Source organism: Crocuta crocuta, unplaced genomic scaffold (genome assembly GCF_008692635.1).
Source record: "Crocuta crocuta isolate KB4526 unplaced genomic scaffold, BGI_CrCroc_1.0 scaffold655, whole genome shotgun sequence".
In the NCBI taxonomy this organism is placed as follows: domain Eukaryota; kingdom Metazoa; phylum Chordata; class Mammalia; order Carnivora; family Hyaenidae; genus Crocuta; species Crocuta crocuta.
Window position 1 is genome coordinate 362214 of NW_027528348.1, and position 6989 is coordinate 369202.

At 42.4% G+C, this 6989-nt stretch overlaps 1 pseudogene; it reads right to left on the reverse strand.

Annotated features, from left to right (window-relative positions):
- Positions 1-4294: 4294 nt before the first annotated feature.
- Positions 4295-5327, reverse strand: LOC144223007 (annexin A2 pseudogene; annotated as a pseudogene).
- Positions 5328-6989: the final 1662 nt, after the last annotated feature.

Sequence of the window (6989 nt, forward strand, 5' to 3'; positions counted from 1 at the left end):
GGGTGGCTCAGTCAGTTAAGTGTCCGACTTCGGCTCAGGTCATGATCTCATAGTCTGTGGGTTTGAGTCCCGCGTTGGGCTCTGTGCTGACAGCTCAGAGCCTAAAGCCTGCTTCAAATCCTGTATCTCCCACTCCTTCTGCCTCTCCCCCTTTTCCTCTCTGTCTCTGTCTCTCAAATAAAAAAATAAAGACATAAAAAAAAAAGAATTGTGTTGAATTAAATCAATTTTGGGGAAATTGTCATCTTAACATGAACATATAATGTCTATTTATTCATATCGTCTTTAACTTCTTTCAGCAATATTTTGTTGTTTTCAGTGTATATATCTGGCATGACCTTTAACACATTTATTTCTAAATATTTTGTTCCTTTTGATTTTATTACAAAATGAATTGTTTTCATTTCATCTGTATTTTTTTAAGTTTATTTATCTATTTTGAGAGAAATAGAGTGCAAGTGGAGTATGAGCAGAAAGATTGAGGAGCAGGAAAATCCCAAGCAGGCTCTGCATTGATAGTGCAGATGTGGGGCTCGAACTCACAAACTCTGAGATCATGACCTGAGCCAATATCAAGAGTCAGATGCCTTCACTGACTGAGCCACTCAGGCACCCTTTAATTTCATCTTTAGATACTCTGTTGCCAGAATATGGAAACATAATTAACTTTGTATAATATTGCTCTTGTGTCCTATGAAATTACTAAAGTAATTTATTAGTTCTAGACTTTTCTTTGTGGGTTACTTAGGGTTTTCTACATAAAGGATTATGTTATCTGTAGATAAAAAGTTTATTCCTTCCTTTCTAATATGAATGGCTCCCTTCCTCCCTTCCTTTCCCTTTCCTTCCTTCCTTCCTTCCTTCCTTCCTAATTGTCCTGGTGAGGACCTCCAGTGTAATACTGAATAGAGGTGAAGAAGAGTAGTCAGGCCTTGTGCACAATTTGAGGAAGAAAGCATTTAGTCCTACACCAATAATCTGATGTTAGCTCTAGGTCACTCCTAGGTGCCCTTTTCCAGATTGAGAAGTGCCCTTCTATCTGGTTTGTTGGAGGTTTTTATCATTACTTGGTACTGGATTTTTCTGCCTCTACGGAGATCATCATGTAGGTTTTTACTTTGACTAATTAATACAGTATATTAAATAAACTGATGTTGGATTAATTCACGGTTTCATTCTTGGAAATACGACATATACTGGCAATACACTTGGTTAGGGTGTATAATTTTTTTAAATTGATAATTTGATTTGATAGTGTTTTATGAAAGATTTTGGTATCTGTGTTCATGAAGAATATTGATCTGTAATTTTATTTTCTTTTTTTTAATGTAATCTGCATTTTTTTGCCTTTATTTTTTTTTCTAATAGTTTATTGTCAAATTAGTTGCCACATAACACTCAGTGCTCATCCCCACAAGTGTCCTCCTCCATGCCCATCCCTCCTCCCCCCCACATCCATCAGTCCTCAGTTTTTGTCAGCATTCAAGAGTCTCTCGTGGTTTGCCTCTCTCCCTTTCCCCCGCCATGTCCCCCTGCCTTCTCCCCCATGGTCCTCCGTTAAGTTTCTCCTAATCCTCCTATACGTGCAAACATATGGTATTTGTCCTTCTCTGCCTGACTTATTTCGCTCAGCATAACACCCTCAAGGTCCATCCATGTGGCTACACATGGCCAGATTTCATTGTTTCTCATTGCCATGTAGTATTCCATGGTATAGATAAACCACATCTTCTTGATCCATTCGTCCCTTGATGGACACTTAGGCTCTTTCCATGTTTTAGCTATTGTTGAGAGTGCTGCTATGAACATTGGGGTACATGTGCTCCTATGCATCAGTGTAATTTTATTTTCCTGTGATGTCTTTGTCAGGCAAGGATACCCTCAGATGTGAGTGTCCTTTGTTAATGTGACCTAACCTACTCTAGCCTGACTGACACAGTCACAGAAAAGGATGGTACTGCTCTTTATTTATAGCTGTCAGCAGCGGGTGTGATGCCAGGCTCAAATCCATGTACCATGAGGTCATAACTTGAGCTGAAGTTGGGCACTTAACCAACTGCGCCACCCAGGCACCACCCCCAAAAATTTTTTTAAAAGGGTCTTTTAAATTTTAGGGTGCCTGGGTGGCTCAGTCAGTTGAATTCTTGGTTTCAGTTTGGGTAGTGATCTCACAGTCATGAGATTGAATCTTGTGTTGGACTCTGCCGCCCTGAACATGAAGCCTGCTTGGGATTCTCTCTCTTCTTCTCTCTGTCCCTTCTCTACTCATGAGCATGCACGTGCTCTCTCTCAAAATAAATAAATATTGTTTTTAAAAAAGAATTTTTAAAGTTTTATTTATTTAAGTCATCTCTACACCCAACATGGGACTTGAATTCATGACCCCAAGGCCATGAGTCACATGCTCTTCCAATTGAGCCACACAGGTGCCCCCAAAGACCTTAATATTCTTTAAGAAATTCCGTCTCAGTTTAATATGGCTTCAGGTCTGTTAATTTCAACCTAGAACCCAGATGGATGTGATTTCAGGGATGGCTGGCATAGGGGCAGTCAGAGGAATTCCCGGATATGGCTCTAGCAGAGCCCTGAGTGAATATTACACCTGCTGCATAGGTATCCTGTGCCCATGCCACTGGTCATGGGAGAAAGACACCTTCTACCAGTTCATATCTGCGTTCCATTTTGCCTAGTGAAGAAAGACGGTTCCTGGGAACTGACCAGCCATACGAATGTTCCCTTCATCTCAGAATACGGGGCCCACAGCTGCGTGTTGCAGATGGTGAACTGCTTCCACTATTTTTAGCAGAGACCTCTCTTAAGTTGGGAAAATAGACACAAAACCAAAATTCCCCATGGAGCCTGCTTCACTTCTTCAGTAACACCCTTTGGTTCTGGGCCAGAGATGCCTGCATGAGCATCCGCACAGATTTGTATCAGCCCCTCAGAAAGGCCATTGTTGTGCTCAGAGAGAACACGACTTTGGAGCATTGGGAGTCCAGCTTCATAGAGGAGAGCCACAGCCAGCTGAGGAGTCATTTATTGATAAAAAGGGATATGTGAAATAATTGTGTCTGAAATGATAGCATGTGGATTGGAAGATACAGACCAAACAGTGCCGACTCAAGTGAGGGCACGGGTGGGGAGAGGATGGGATTGTCTGCAAGGTTGTGTATCTGTTAATGGAAAGACGAAGCAGTGACCCAAGCTGAGGGAACAGTGTTCCAAAGGTCCTGAGTCAAATCATTGGAATGTGACTGACGCACTGAGCTCCAGAAGGAAAGAGTCTGTGAAGGGCCAGAAGGAGCCTGGGAAGCTGGAAGACAAGGAGGGCTTTTCCCCACAGAGCCTCTACAGGGAATGGGGCCAGGCTCCAGCTTGGCCTCAGCCTTCTGGCCTCCACGACTGTGAGACAACACAGTTCTGTTGTTATAAGTCATCCACTATATGGTCATCTGTTACGGCGGCCTTGGAAAATGAATACAAGGAATGCCTATTATTCTCTTTTTAGAGATCACTCACAGGGGCGCCTGGGTGGCTCAGTTGGTTAAGTGTTTGACTTGGGCTCAGGTCATCATCTCGAGGTCTGCGAGTTCAAGTCCCGCATCAAGCTCTGTGCTGACATCTCAGAGCCTGGAGCCTGCTTCAGATTCTGGGTCTTCCCTTCAATCTGCTCCTCCCCAGCTTGCATTCTGTCTCTCTCTCAAAAATAAATAAACATTAAAAATAATAATAAAGATCACTCACATAATTATCAAGTGGAGGCTCTGGCTTTCATAACTACTAGAGTCACTGTGGAATTCCATGTTTATTTTCTACTTGTAAAAAAATGACACTGATTGTGTGCAAAATGAGGTAAATAATTTCTATTTTGTTTGTTTATGTCTTTGCTTGGTGAACTTATTTATCAATATCAAAGCAAAAATAAACATTAGCTTGACCTAATTAAAAAAAAACAACTAGAAGCAAACAAGACAAATTCTGGCAGTTATTATTTAGTTTGTCCCTTTTTGTTTTTTTTTAAAGTAAAAATTCAGCTTATTCATCTGTTTATGACACAGTACACAAGAAGCAAAGTGTTTCACATCATAGACTTCACTTCCAACTCCTTGGAATGTTCGTTTCTTTGGCTAAAGAGATTAGACATGAGAGGCGGGCAACGCTTAGGCAACTGAAATAAAGATGGGGAGGGGCAATGCTAACGTCATCCTCGCAGGGATGGCCATAAGGGGACTGTTAGTCACAAGCTATTTTCTAGAACTGTTAGCTGGAAACAAAGGAACACTGCTCTGGATGCTCATGCTGTCGTGGGCTCAGTCACCCCACCACACAGGTACAGCAGCCCTTTCCAGCAGTCGCCTTTCGTGCCTTGCTGGCTGCAGTAGTACAGGGACTTGCTGTACTTCCTCTTAAATTCAGATCTAATTTTCAACATGTCCACTTCACCGTGAGAGACCATGATTCTAATCAGGACTTTATTGTGAGTCCCCATGCCCTTCATGGAGTCGTACAGTCAGTCAGCAAAATACAGGGGCTTGTTCTAGATGCCTTGGGCCAGGTTCAGGAAAGCATTTCCCAGGTCTCCTTGGACCTCCTTCTTGATGCTCTCCAGCATGTCATAAGGACTGTAGCTTTTGTACCCCTCAAACACTTTCTGGAGGTGACACATGCTCTGCTCGGTCACGATGCCGATCCACTTGGGCATATCAGTTCCTTCCCACTTCTCTCCGGCATCATAGAGATCCTGGACATCTTGGTCGATCAATTCATAATCAATGACAGAGCCATCCTCTGCTCTTCTACTCTTTGCAAGGGCAGCCATCAGCTTGCAGAAGTCACCAGATGGGTCAGAAATGATGTCCTTCTCCAGATTGGTCTTGTACATTTCCTTGCAGACTCTTAATTTCCTGAAGCTCTTGGTTGGTCCTTGAGCAGATGATCTCAATGAGAGAGTTCTCATCAGTCCCTAGTCCCTTCATGTAGGCTTTCGGCTCAGAAGCATCAGACTGAGCAGATGTTTTCAAGAGGCCCAAAATCACGGTCTCCAGGTGGCAGGACAAGGCTGACTTCAGTGCTGATGCAAGGTCCTTTTCGGTCCTGCTCTGGTAGGTGAAAGCAGTATCCTGTCTCTGTTCATTGGTGCAGTTGGTCAAAATGCTGACAACGGTAACCTCATCTACACCTTTGGTCTTGATGGCCGTTTCAATGTTCAGAGCATCACGCTCAGCATCAAAATTGGTGTATGCTTCGACTGACCCATATGCTCTTGGGGGTGCAGAATGATCACCCTCCAAGCTGAGCTTACAGAGAATTTCATGAACAGTAGACATTTTGAAAGAGCTGGGCCTCATGCCGAGAGCAGCGAGTGTCCCCAGTTGTGCAGCCTGTTGTTGTTGTTGTTGTTTTTAAATTGGCTTAAGACACCCAGTGTAGAGCCCAACATGGGGCTTGAACCCATGATCCTGAGATCAAGATCTGAACTGAGATCAAGAGTCAAACACTTAAACAAAGGAGCCACCCACATGTCCCTGGTAGTTATTAATTCTGTTTTTTTTTTAATGTTTATTTACTTTTGAGAGAGAGAAGGACAGAGTATGAGCAAGCAAGAGGCAGAGAGAGTCTGGAGACACAGAATCTGAAGCAGGCTCCAGGCTCTGAGTTGTTAGCACAGAGCCCAACAGGGCTCGAGCCCACAAACCACAATATCATGACCTGAGCCGAGGTTGGACGCCTTATCAACTGAGCTACCCACACACCCTGGCAGTAGTTACTAATTCTTGATGTTGGAAATGGGAGTATTTGCTAAACTTGTCTATATATTTTTCAATATGTTTAGCTCATAAGAATTAAATTAATAAAAAAGTGAATGTATTCAGATTTTAAGAGGCAGTTCTATGAGAAATGGAGATCCTTCTTCAGATTTCACAGTTTAGATTTTCTCACAGCAACAGAAGACTTGAGCTTCTTCCTTCTTGCTCTTTCCTTGATGGAGCATTGGAGAGAATGGAATAACTTGCCCAATCCATTAGCCATCTTGGTCTTTGGTCTTCTGGAAATAACTAGCCACTGGGTTCTGGAAGTGGACTCAGCTTGGGAATAAGAAAAATATTGAGGATGTCTCTTGCTGTTCATGATGGATTTGCCACTTCATGGAGTCCTCTCTTTAGGTGATATCTTTCAACCTATCTTTCAGCCCAAACTCTACTTGTGCTCAGGGATGAGGACATATATGCACATTCTCTTTTACACACTCATATATAAATACGGGGGCTCTTGATGTCAAATATATTTTTTTTTATAATTTTTTAATGTTTTATTTATTTTTGAAAGAGAGAGAGACAGCATGAGTGGAGGAGGNTGGGGGCTCTTGATGTCAAATATATTTCTTTTTATAATTTTTAATGTTTTATTTATTTTTGAAAGAGAGAGAGACAGCATGAGTGGAGGAGGGTGAGAGAAAAAGGGAGACACAGAATCTAAAGACAGGCTCCAGGCTCTGTGCTGACGTGGAGCCCGAACCCATGAACTGTGAGATCATCACCTGAGCCGAAGTCGGACCCTCAACCAACTGAGCCACCCAGGCGCCCCTCAAATGCATTTCTAACTGTACGTTATAATCAAAAAGAGACTTTTCTTGCGAGTCACTATACCAAGCAATTGAAACACAACATGGCCAAATCAGAAATCTTTATTTCATTGACTTTTTTTCTTGAACTCCAAAAAAATTTCCTCCCCCATTTTCTCCATCTCAGTCAATGGTACCATCATTCAACTCAGTTGCTTAAACCAAAGTCCAGAAGTCATCTTGGCCCTCTTTCCCTACCCTCTATATCCCAGCCATCAATTCAGAATAGATAATAGCTAACACATGCATCACAAGGATTGGTCTGTAAGATTTGTGTTTTCAGCGCATGTATACACATGCACACACATGATATGGATACTGAATTGCAATATAAAATGTTTTTATCACCTTTTCTCTGAAGGAGGAG